The sequence below is a fragment of the Ruditapes philippinarum genome, unplaced genomic scaffold, assembly GCF_026571515.1.
Source record: "Ruditapes philippinarum isolate M1 unplaced genomic scaffold, ASM2657151v2 ctg2037_1_1_1_1, whole genome shotgun sequence".
In the NCBI taxonomy this organism is placed as follows: domain Eukaryota; kingdom Metazoa; phylum Mollusca; class Bivalvia; order Venerida; family Veneridae; genus Ruditapes; species Ruditapes philippinarum.
Window position 1 is genome coordinate 81,438 of NW_026860868.1, and position 13,349 is coordinate 94,786.

Below are 13,349 nucleotides of genomic sequence, written 5' to 3' on the forward strand. Positions count from 1 at the left end.
ATATGACTGAAATACTGTTGAAAAAGGCGTAAAATGAAGCAAACAAACAAAACAAACATATTCTCTTCGCGCTGGGGCGCTACCATGGCGGCTAACGCTGGCGTTAATGACAGGTGCTGGAAGAGGCACGGACGTTGGAAAGGAGAAAATAGTAAGGACGGATATGTTTCGGACTCCTTCGAGAGGAGATTGAATGTTTTAAAATCATTGGCGCTGTAGCAAGTAAATCTCGTTAATTTCTCAAGCCCGCTCTTTTTGTGTTTTCTAAATTTAGCACGTCTGGTATTGCATTTATGTTTTTTGTTATTTCTTTAAACGAATGATAGTGAAGACAAGACTATCTATTTCACGCGTTTTCGTTAGTAAAGCGTGAAATATTTGCTTCTATTCGTAACGTGTATAGTTTTATAATGTAAAGTATTGGTCAGTACTTGTGCACGAGTTTTACGTGCTTGATAGTATAGTATTTAAAGGTTTATGTGTATGAAATATTCTTCATACCAGACGATTCAGTACAAGCAACATTTTCTAATAAAGATAATAGGGTGGAAATATATGTATATGCACATAATGTTTTTAATTGTCGTAAAACATTAGCTGAAAATGTAAAAGTAAAAATCAGACTTTATACATACATGTACATCAATCGTTATTTGTATAAGTTAAAATCAGATTTTATGCATATATCAATTGCTTTATTATATAATCATTAAGAAACATCTTTTTCTTTTTTTTGAAAATTTGTAGTGGGGTTTTGATAATATTTTAGAAAATTATGTTTTTTTGAAGACAAAATAAATATGAGTATAATTTTTCTTTTATATGTGTATTGGCTATAAGCGCTTATATTGATGCTATAAGGTTGTTGAAATTAAACTGTTTTATATTATTCATACGTAAAGATGTTTACAAAAAAAAAATTAGATAAATCTATTTATGGTTTTCAATGGCAAGATTTGTCATAATGAATATTGAATTTGCGATGTTTTCATAACTTTATATCCACAAGGAATGAGGCTTCGACATTCAAGCGATCTGACATTTGACAAACGGGCACAGGTTTTTCAGAGAAATTTCATTTATTTTTAAATGTTTTTGATCTCTGTTGTTTTCCTGGGCGAGTCGGTTCGCATACTTAATATTTTTGTCTTTACTTTCCGGCCGTAATTAATTTTTCAAAACAGTTATACACAGACTAGTCTTTGTGTTTTTTCTCTTTTTTTAAGAAAAGAAACGTATACTTTTACTTGAGATCTCGTTGATATTTGGTTATATTATTTTTTGCAATATCAAAGCTGCTTAGCTTCATTAACTGCTGTTGTATTTGTTCCTCTCTGCAAAATAAATCGCACGTCTGGTATTGCATTTATGTTTTTGTTATTTCTTTAAACGAATGATAGTGAAGACAAGACGAAAAAATAATGTTTTACACCGGTTTACCATCATTTCTCATTTTTAACTTTCTATTTTTAACCCTCATTGAATTTGGTGTAGATAAGTTATGTTCAAAAATATTCAATTCTTAGATAGTTTTTATGTACAAGTATCTTCAATCATTAGTGTATTTGCCCAAATTAGAAGTATTGCAGAAATCAATTCCATCTTGTTTTACACACTTATATAGAGACACTAGGATAATTCTTGATTGTACTGAAATTTTTATTCAAACACCATCTTCATTGGAAAATAAATCAGTTACTTATCCAAATTATAAATCTCATAATACATTCAAAGTGTTAGTTGGAGTCAGCATGACTGGAGCTACTGTCTTTGTGTCTAAACTTTGGGGAGGCTCTGCCTCTGATGTACAGATCACAAGAGAAAGCAGTTTGCTACAGATGTTGGAGAAGGGAGATGCTGTAATGGTAGATAAAGGGTTCGTTAAATTGAAATCAGACCTTAGAAAACTTTCTGTCAAGTTGTATTGTCCACCCTTTAAAACAAAATCTTGAGAGGAAGATGGAGCATTCTCCAGGGCGTGTTGCAACTTGCCACAACAAGGTCTCAAATGAAATCTTTTTTGGTTGCAGCGCTTTAATTAATTTAATGCCACCATTAGTGAAGTTTATTTAATTGCTTTAATGTGATCCCTGAATGGAAAACTTATAGTTGCAGCTTTGTCCTTTTGTCTGAAATAATATAGAGAATAATATAGGTTAGTGCTGTGGATGGAGCAAGTTTGAGGCAAGGCGTAGGAATTTATCTGGTGAGCAGAAGGCAAACCAGATAACATTCGAAGCCGAGCCAGATAAATAATCTCCATCTGTGACTATTACCTATCATTCCATTTATCTTGTCACTATTTTGCCATGCAGTCATATGTTTAGAATTCACATTTTAAAACTAAAGGAAACGCCAGTCTGATATGCAAGAATACTTTTTGTAGTATGTAGGTAAAAAAACTCTTCAGATGTAAAATTCCATAGCACTTATACATTTTTTATTCATACGTATACATTATTTTGTATGGAGTATGCCTGCAGAGTAAGAGATATAAACTTGAAACTTTATAGATACATGGATATGAGGAGATGTGTTATAACTGTTATTCTTAATTACTTTCATATTTTATGGAAATTTCTTTTTTAATGGGATTCAAATTTAACGTCCATTTTTTATTGTGAACAAACTCACAACTAGGTGACTTATGAGATTATTGCAATAAAAATGTTATAAACAATATGTAATGTGATTGACCATAAGTAAAATGAGTTGTGAGCAAGAGTATTTCATGTACTTTCTTGAAAAGATATTTAACTTTGATTTTCAAAATGATCTCAGCTTTAACAGATTTTTGTCCGCATCATAATTTTTGTCTCATATTTTTTTTCTAGAGCAGTAATATTTCTTAACAAATTGTACCGTTTTGAAGTATTAATGTAAGCAATGCGGCCACTTTTTCTTATCTTAAATTAAAATTTCATTCACTGAAAAATATTATATGAGCCTTTCTACATACAAAGTCTATAACTCATTTGTTTCGTCATAAATTTTTTTTCTTGTTCAAATGTTGTAAGGAATTGAAAAACTACAAAGAACTATTTTAATTTAATTCATTTATAACTACAGAGTATACTTGTGGTTACATTCAGCATATTTTTGAACAATGTACTTAGTACATGTACATGACATTTTTCATGTTAAAGATTCCAGTAATACTGATTTTCTACAAATATATAAAAACAATTGTTACACACTATATTTAAAAAATATTATCAAATGACTAAAAGTCCAGAATAAAAATATGAAAATGTTGTACAAATTTGTGAAAATGTATATCGATATTAGAAATTGTTTTTAACAATATGTCCTTATTATATTTTGTCATGCTTTGATAACAGTGCAAATGTACACTTTTGTTTTCACAATCTGTTGCCATTTACTCAAAATGTCATTGAATTTCAATATGAAGAAATAAAAAATTCTTCCAATGTGTCTCTGTTAAACTTTTCAATGCATTTCATTTAATACTGAATGATCTTCAACATTAACATGATAAATTATGATACAGAGTATTTAATTGCCAATGTGTAAAAATAAGCACTGCATTTTATTTTTGAGACTTGTTAAGAGACACACAAAACAAATTTGCTGAAAACATATTGCCAAATATATTTGTTACTTGAATGTTTAAATATGTTAAATAAACTTAAGATCATTTATCATTATACAATGTCATAATAATCTTGAATATGTTTGTGTTATATTAATTGTACAACACAAACATTTATAACAGTGTTTAAAACATATTTATATCATTTCAACCATTAACAGAACATTGTCTTTAAAAATCCTGATTAAGTATGCAATACTGAAATAAGAATCCATGTTTAAATTGGGTGTTTTAACTCTACAAATTTGAAACCCATACACTGATTCCTCATAACATCTTAGTCTATGAACACCGAAAAAATGATATGGACGTATTTTTAGTTGCTGTCGAATGTTATTATAAAAATGTAATTTAACTTAGTTTTATGAGAAAACATGTGGAATAAAAGTAGTGTTTTAATGCTGATACAATGACTAAATCTAAAAAAGTGAATAAAAGGAAAAAAGGAAGTAGTACAGACGAGGAATTGGAAAAAAATAGGAAAACTTTAAAAGCATGTGGAGGCCCGGCAGGGGCATCTAATGAAAACAATATTTCAGTAAGTGAAGTTTTGAATATTACAAACTCTGTCATTATTTGATGACACATTATCTACATCACTACCGGTATTTGAAGACGATCACCTATTGTCGCTAAATGAAAGAGACCAATCACCTGGTAATGATGAGTCCATAACAACTTCAGACAAAAACTTTCAATCTAGAAAAATGGAGGCTGAAATTAACTTAAACCCAACTAATGCTGACATTTTATGTTATTTGAAGAAACTTGATGCAAAAATTGAAAACATGGATGTAAAGTTACAGTCATTAGAAGCATTAGAGAAGAAAGTAGACAGTTTTGAAAATGAGTTGAAAAAGATTTGGCTTCATGTGCACGACAGTACTAAAAGTAATGATGAAAAAGTTATGAAAATTGATGAAAGAGTACAAAATGTTGAGTTCGCCGTAGTCGATAAGGATGATCAAATCGAAAAACTTTTAAATGAGAACATGAAAATGAAAGATGAAGTTGTATATTTAAAGGAAGTGGCTAGCCGTACGGGCCCGTACGGCTAGCCAAAAGTTCTAGCCGTACGTGAGTCACGTACGACTAGCCAGGACACACTGTATTGTCTAGCCGTACGGCACTTTTCAAATTTATATAGAAGTCGAAATTATACATATATGTTTTTTCATGACTTTAAGCGAAGATTTTAACCATGAAATAGTAATTGTCTTCGTATATTTACTTTAAATAGAGATTAATCGCCTTGTTGGCTACAGTAAAAGAAGTACGAATATCGATCTTTATCATTTCAAGACATCGAGAAAAAATAGCGTTAGGTCGCAGTTAAATAACATCAATTGAAATAGTTTACAAAATTTTGATAATAATCCTTTTTTGTTTCATAAAGTTTAATTTTCGACACCTTTAAAATGAAAAAAAATCAATGTTTTAGGCTCTGATATTTGCGTCAATTACCGGGACGGTATAGAAGTTTGTCCATCATTAAGGAAAGTTTGCATGTTCCGTGAAACGCATTTTAAAATTCTATTGTCAGTTCCCTGGGTAGGCTTTTATTTAAGGCTTATTAATTGTTTGTGCTTTTATGTTCGATATTATCTTACTGTATTTGAAAATTATACAATTATTTTTGCTTTTCACCGTTTTTTTTTCAATGTTCTATGTATTTATTTATTTATTTCACTCCGATCATTATTTGTATATTCGATCCATGTGCTTAATTAACAAAAAAACATCTTTCAGTCAAATAAAACAACAAATCATAATCATAAGGCACAAAATAACATATGCATGGTCGACTTCTATATAATTTTGAAAAGTGCCGTACGGCTAGACAATACAGCGAGTCCTGGCTAGTCGTACGTGACTCACGTACGGCTAGAACTTTTGGCTAGCCGTACGGGCCCGTACGGCTAGCCACTTCCATATTTAAAATCACAATCAATGAGAAACAATTTAATCTTTGACGGAATTAAAGAAGAGAAAAACGAAAAACCCAAGGAAACGGAACGTATACTTCGAAATCACCTGAAAGAAAAGTTACACATGGCTGAGGAATATGTTAAGTCACTACAAATTGAGCGTGCCCACAGAATGGGTGTTCAAGGGCATGACGAAAGATCGTTTTGTAATCGCAAAATTGTTTGCAAATTTACATATTTTAAAGATCGGGAGTTCGTCCGAAATAAAAGAAAGCTGCTCGAAAAAACACCCTACTTTTTACATGAACAGTTTCCCCCAGAAGTTGTACAAAAACGACGTAGCTTATTTCCTAAACTGAAGAAAGCCCGAGAGGAAAACAAAACAGCATGGATTGCCTACGACACGCTGTTCGTCGATGGTAAACCAGTCAAGTCAGCCTAGGAATTACCGGAGAGTGAGCTGAAAGTCTAAGTTTAAGTGACGCTAAATTAAAAAATAAAGACTTTATTTCAAAAATTTCGGAAAATGATATATGTATTCTTACTGAATCCTGGACTGATGAAAATTCTAATATTGAAATTAATGGTTATACATGCTTTAATTTTTACAGAAAATTTAAACATAAAAGGGCTAAAAGAAACAGCGGTGGAATTGTTATATATGTAAAAAAACAATATTAAAAACGGAGTAACTATTGTAAGAAACCATTGTGACACAATTATATGAAACTGGACAGTGAGTTTTTTAAGACAATGACTGATATATATTTATGTGGAGTTTATATGTGGTTTGATGACTCGCCTATTGCGAGTATTGAAAATGTAGACTTATTTGAAATGTTAACTAATGATGTTTTTTATTTTGAAGACCTAGGTAAAGTGTTATTAGTAGGTGACTGGAATGGGAGAGTAGGTAATAAATCAGATTTTATAGTATGTGATAATAATGTAAAATATATCGATTCTGACGATTATTTTCCAGATGCACCATTATGCAGGGCCTCTTCCGATCCTATTGTTAACACGAGAGGTGAAAAGATCCTTGATTTTTGTAAAACTACTTGTATGAGATTAGCTAACGGTCGATTAGGTAAAGATTGTAACGTAGGGGCATTTACGTATTATAGCCGTCAGTCAAACAGTACAATTGACTATTTATTATTGAAAGAGTGCAATTTTCAGATTATAAGTGAATTCGAAATATGTCAATTTAATGAATTTAGAGATCATGCACCACTTTCGTTTACTGTTAAATACTTAGATACTAAATTTAATCCAAGAAATTTAGAAAGTGAGAGTACATATTTTAAATGGTGTGATGCTGACAAAGATAAATTTAGAAGGGGTTTATTAGGAAGAATGGCTGATTTAAACGATATTTTTGAGAGTTCTTCTTCGAGCGACATTGAAAATATTGTTTTAAAGTTTTCAAAGATCATCCAAGATGTTAGCCGAGCCTCTTTTTAAGCGAAAAGGTAGAAAAAAGGGTGGAAACTCTGATTGTTCTTGGTTTGATGAAGAATGCTACGAAAAAAAGCGTAATTATCTTAATGCTTTGTCGAATTTAATAATTATAAAAAACGAAAACTAACAGGCATATTCTATGTGACTTGAAAAAAGAGTTTAAAAACATTGTTCGTAAAAAGAAACGACAATATAGACTTAAAAGGGCACACGAATTGTCTGAATTGAAAACTAGTAAACCAAAGAGAGTTTTGGAAACATTTCAAAAAACGAAATGTATCACAACGTTCGGATATACCTATTTTAGATTTCCAAAATTATTTTGCAAATATGTTTGAAGAAATAAGGGCTACAACTAATTTTGATGCAAATATTTCAAATGATAATATTGATCCTAATATTAGTCACCCTACTTTCGAAGAGCTTAATATTCCCATATCTTGCAAAGAAGTTAGAGATGCGGGTGAAGCGATTAAACCGCAACAAAGCGTCTTGTCCAAGTGATGACTTGTTGAACGAATATACTTTATATTTTCTATTGATATATTAGTAGGCCATATCACTGATCTTTTTAACAGAGTTTTTGATGCAGGCTATTTTCCAGAAATATGGTCTGAAGGCTTTATAAAAAGGTGATCATACTAATGTTAATAAATTATCGTGGCATCACATTACTAAGTAACTTTGGGAAATTATTTATAAGTATCTTGACAAATAGAGTGGAAAAAATGGTTTGATGAGAATAACATTTTGTCAGACGCTCAATTTGGTTTCAGAAAGGGGTGTAGTACAGTAGATGCAATTTTCGTGTTACACAATTTAATAAACCATATGTTAACTCAAAAATGCGATTACCTTGTGCTTTTATCGACTTAAAAAAAGGCGTTTGACTCTGTGAACCGCAATGCATTATGGTATAAATTGTTTAATATGGGATTAGATGGGAAGTTACTTAGAACTTTTAAATCAATGTATTCAATTGTTAAGTCGTGTGTTAAACATTGCAATACATTTTCAGAGTTTTTCAATTTATCGGTTGGGCTACGACAAGGCCAAAAAATTCGCCCGCCATCTTTGCACTATTTTTAGAAGACCTAGAATTATTTTTACAAAACTCTGTCGATTGTGGATTGAATATATTTGAAATATGTATAGTAATATTGTTATTCGCTGACGATATGGTAATAATTGGTAACTCGCAAGAGGATTTACAGCAAAGATTAAACTCTTTATTTGAATACTGTAATCTATGGGGCCTAGAGGTAAATACTGCCAAAACTAAAATAGTTGTTTTTCGGAATAGAGGACCAGTACTTCCTCATGAACGTTGGTTTTATAATAATGAAGCTTTGGAAATTGTTGACGATTTTAATTATTTAGGTGTAGTATTTAATTACACTGGGTCCTTTGTACTTCACAATCAATATCTTATAGGTAAAGCTTTGAAAGCAATGAATGTTTTAATATGTAATAATTAACAAGTATGAAATATCCCCTTCTGTTTCCTAACAATTATTTGATGCTTTTGTCGGCTCTATCATAAATTATGCTTGTCCAGTCTGGGGATTTACAAAATCTAAAGATATAGAGAGATTACACTTGAATTTTTGCAAGTTAATTCTTGTGTGAAAATAAGCTCCTGTAATGCAGCAATTTATGGTGAGCTAGGAAGATACCCACTTTATGTTAATAGATATGTTCACATAATAAAATATTGGTTTAAAGTGATACATTCAAGCAATATCATTGTTAAATGTGTGTATATAAATACATTAAATCAGTGTAAAAAAGGAGTAAAAAAACTGGGCATATAAAGTAAAAGGAATTTTAGATGAATTTGGTTTTTCTGAGGTGTGGAATTGTCCTGATCTTTATAATCCAAAAGAATTTGTTAATATTTTTAAACAAAGAGTCATTGATGTTTTTTAAACAAAAATGGTTTTCTGATATTGTTAATAATAAACGTTTTAAATACATTGTATAGACATATCAAGGATAATTTTTCTATGGAATGCTATTTAGATAAAATCAAATGTATGAAATCAAGACAACAATTAACCCGTCTCAGAATATCTGCGCATAATTTAAGAATAGAATCTGGTAGATATGGGTAGAAACAGACTTGAAAGACATGAGCGCATATGTCAACTTTGTAATACACAAGATATTGAAGACGAATTTCATTTTATACTTGTTTGTAATTTGTACCAGGAATTACGCACTAAATTCATTAAAAGATATTATTATAAAAAACCTAGCATGTTTAAATTCATAGAATTACTTCAGTCATGTGAAAAGTCTATATTATTAATTTTATGTAAATTTATTTTATTTTGCAAATAGTAAAAGAAAAGAAATGTTGATAAGCTTAGGTTATACATAAATGTAATGTTAAAAATGTTGTTATTATTTTCATAGATATTGTAAAATGTTTAGATTTCACTAGTAATTTTTATATTAAAATGAGATTATTCTGATATTAAAATAGAGATTATTCTGATATACATTTATTTTATACAAATAAATCATTTTTTTTCGCAGCAATATATGTTCATTCTCCAATATACTGTAAAACTTTTAATTATATAATGTGCTTAGCTATTTATTATATTTTATATGTATAGTGTAACAAGGTTAGTTTAACTGTATTGTATACGTTACGAAATAAAATTTCTGTTCTGTTTTGTTTTTGTTTTATTTTGTCCCTAAAAATGATTTAAAATTTGAAAGTTTTTTGAAGTACAAAACAGTTTTTTAAAAAAACAATTAATTTCCCTTTAAGGAAAATTCTCCCCAAAAAACTTCATCCCAAAGGGCACAGATTTTGAAATTTTTTTTGTTTTGTTTTAAAAAAAAACCCAAATCCCCAAAATTTTGGGAAAAGCATAAAAATTGACCTTTTATCTGCTTTAAAGTTTTAATTTTAATGTCATTAAATTTTCCCTCAACAAAAAAAAAAGCAGTTTAGAAAACTCTAAAAGGCCTTTTAAATATTAGATTTTGTCCTTACTTGAACCCCTTGGCCCTTTTTCCTCAAAAAAATGCTTTGCACTGTTGTGAACAACAATACCATCAGGACTAGCTCCTAAATATGAATAATCCTTATGAAGTATCAATCTATTTTTCTTGGATTTGAATTTTTTCTTTTAAATTTAAGTTTATTTATGGCTATGTCATGCTTCTTGGGCAACCCATTTTCCATTTTCTTTCCCCATTTTAAAGATGACACAAATTCATTATATTTATTGTTACCAGAGTTTCCAAGAATTCTTTCAATCAGTTTGTCAGGTAGTGTATTAATTGGATTTTCGTGTACTGATGTCATGAAATACAGATGCTGTTATTCGAGCCTTCCTTGATGTCAACCATAAATCATTGCCGCTCTGTCCTCTTGTTTGTTCTTCAATTTCATCAATGACATCTTGATAACAATCATCTAGACAAGATAAAGCTTCTTCCTGAGACATATTACTTTCTTTTACAGTTTGCATAATGTTTATGTATTTGTCACTTTGATGAGATATGAATAATGATGTTTCAACTGTCTCTTCTAGAGATACATTTAAGACACTTTCTGTTAGTATGGTATTGTCAATAGATGGCAATAAACTAAAATAAATTTGGCAGCATTTGTATGGTTAACTAACTTAACTAACCTGGAGCATAACTTAACCCTAAATTTACTTAAGTCGTGCTCATCGGGCAATACAACTTGTGGTTTTTACTGGAAGGGGGTTTTCCCCCACTCGTTAAATTTTAAATTTTTTTGAATGTAAAAATTTTTAATTTTTTTGGACTTGGGCCCAAAGTTTTCTCGGGGTTTATTCCAAAAACACATGGTTTTTGGGTGCCACATGCAAAATTCTGAATAGGACCCAAATACTGCATGGCAGTATGATTTGCCTCTAAGGCAAACTGAAGTCCGGCTACATCCTTCTCCCAGCCTGAAATGTATACATCATTTGAAATCAATTTGTTAAGTTAAACAGAGCTAGTAATCTAAAAATATAATGGAAGTGTAAAACTATTGAATTACTTATTCTATTAATTCCTGGTTATTCATTATGTGCTAACAGGGTTTTTTCAGCCTTTCTGTGCAGTTACAGGGCCGAATATCGGACTCATTCACAATGCAATTTAGCATAGTTTTTCCAAATTGCCAAAAAAAAATCCCAATTGAACCGCAGTTTAGAGATTACTTTTTGTGGAAACTGAGCCATTAAGTGGGCATAGTGTTACGGTAAATATGAATTTTTTAAAACACTACTCTCATATAAAAAAAGTGTTGAAAGATTGTGAGTTACTGTATTTAGTAACTAGGTATCCAAGGAAACTATATATGTATCTAAAATACTGAAATGAATAAATAAGTAGTTTGTTTCCCCCCCCCCCCCCCAGGTTTTTTCAGAGTATACAGGAAACAGTGGTAAATATAAGAAAAATGAGACATACCCTGCTAGACAAGAGCAGTTGGCCTGTAGAATGGAGTGTTCTCAGTAGTCAAAATCTATTGTAAATATACACCTTGTTTTATTGATGGCAATCATTTAGATTTAATATAGCAATGGTCATGTCTCAGAAATGTTGTTTATCATGACTTTATGAATGTACTTTTCCTTATAGAAATTCAAGCCCCGAATACATTGCCTATAACATTCCATTTTTAATGCATCTGAAGACCTGTGACTGCTGTTAATGAGATAATTTTCAATGTCAACAATAGTTACTTTTGGGAATAATGCACTATCACTTGACCAACCACACTTGAGATCTTCAAAAATTAGAATATTTCCAGTGTCTGACAAGACACAATGCACATTTTCATCAAAATTGTTTTTGCAATCGATGTTTGAAAAAGTCGACATTTGAAAGCTGTGTCATGTTTGTTTCCACTGACTTTTTGTTGATAACTACGTCAATAAGAAACAATTTCATCCTTTTTCAGGTTAAGAATATCTTCCAATGTTGTTTCCTTGGAAGTAAAAAACGATGACAAACTCATTGTATGTTTTTAAGCACTTTTAATTTTACCGCTGTAAAAACTTAAACCGGAAGTAAACTACACCTACCCACAAGGGAGACAACATAGTCAATTAGTTTTATTTGCAATATTTAGTAGACTTAATTAAAGCACATATGGCAAAAGAACACTCTGGTAATGATACTTACAAATGTGAAATATGTGACCATGTAACTTTGAGAAAAATAACCATGATATAAAGCAAAATGAAAGAACTGCAATATGATAAGAAGATTTTTAACTGTGATATATGTCATAAGTAATTTGCATATAGGAGTTATTTATAAAACATATGGCAGTTCACACCGGTGAGAAGATTTTTTAGTGTGATACATGTGATAGGTCATTTGTAGACAAAGGTAACCTTATAAAAAACATTAAAAAATACACATAAAAAACGTACATTACTTACAGAAATGTACCTACATATACAAAATCTGAATAATTATAGTTTGCCTTGTGTTTTAGATTTTAAGGTTGCGTAAAATATAGTTATATATATCTATGGGGGAACGGACAATAGCCCTCCCGTCCAAAAATGACAATGTTTGTTCAATATCTGCTATTTTCCAATGCACTCAACATATTAGGATTGTTACATAAGTATTTGTAGTTTTTAGCTCACCTGACCACGAGGTTAAGTAAAGGGGCTATTCCGGCGTCCGTCGTCCTCCGTCGTGCGTCGTTCGTCGTCAACAATTGGGTTGTTAATAGTCTAGCAGTCACAGTTTTGATTGGATCATTGTCAAACTTTGTCAGAATGTTTGTCTCAATGAAATACAGATCTAGTTTGAAGATGGGTTATCTCGAGTCAAAAACTAGGTCACAGGAGCTAAAAAGAGTAAAAGCTTGTTAACATTCTTGTGGCTGCAGTTTTGATTAAAATATTCTGGAAATTTGTCAGGAAGGTTGTTTTGATGATTTCTAGGTCAAATTCGAAGATGGGTTATCTCCGGTCAAAAACAAGGTCACAGGAGCTAAAAATAGAAAAAGATAGTTAACACTCTTGTGACTGCAGTTTTGATCCAGATATTCATTCAACGTACTATATATATATTTTATAATGTATTGCCGCGGGAGGGCTTTTGTCCGCCCTATTATTTTTACGAGATAGCTTTGTCCGCCGATGACTTTCACGGGAGGGCTTTTGTCCGCCCTGTCATTTTCATGAGAGGGTTTTTTTGTCCGCTCTTTCATCTTCACTGGAGGTCGTTTGTCCGGAAGGGCTTTTGTCCTACACTCATGCTTTGTATAATAAATTGTGTTTGTAAAAATAGAAGTTATACATGTACATATGTACTTGCTTTTGTGGTTTTATTTTCCT

The 13,349-nt window shown here is 31.0% G+C and overlaps 1 pseudogene; it reads right to left on the bottom strand.

Annotated features, from left to right (window-relative positions):
• Nucleotides 1-10,301: 10,301 nt before the first annotated feature.
• Nucleotides 10,302-12,007, bottom strand: LOC132713646 (uncharacterized; annotated as a pseudogene).
• Nucleotides 12,008-13,349: the final 1,342 nt, after the last annotated feature.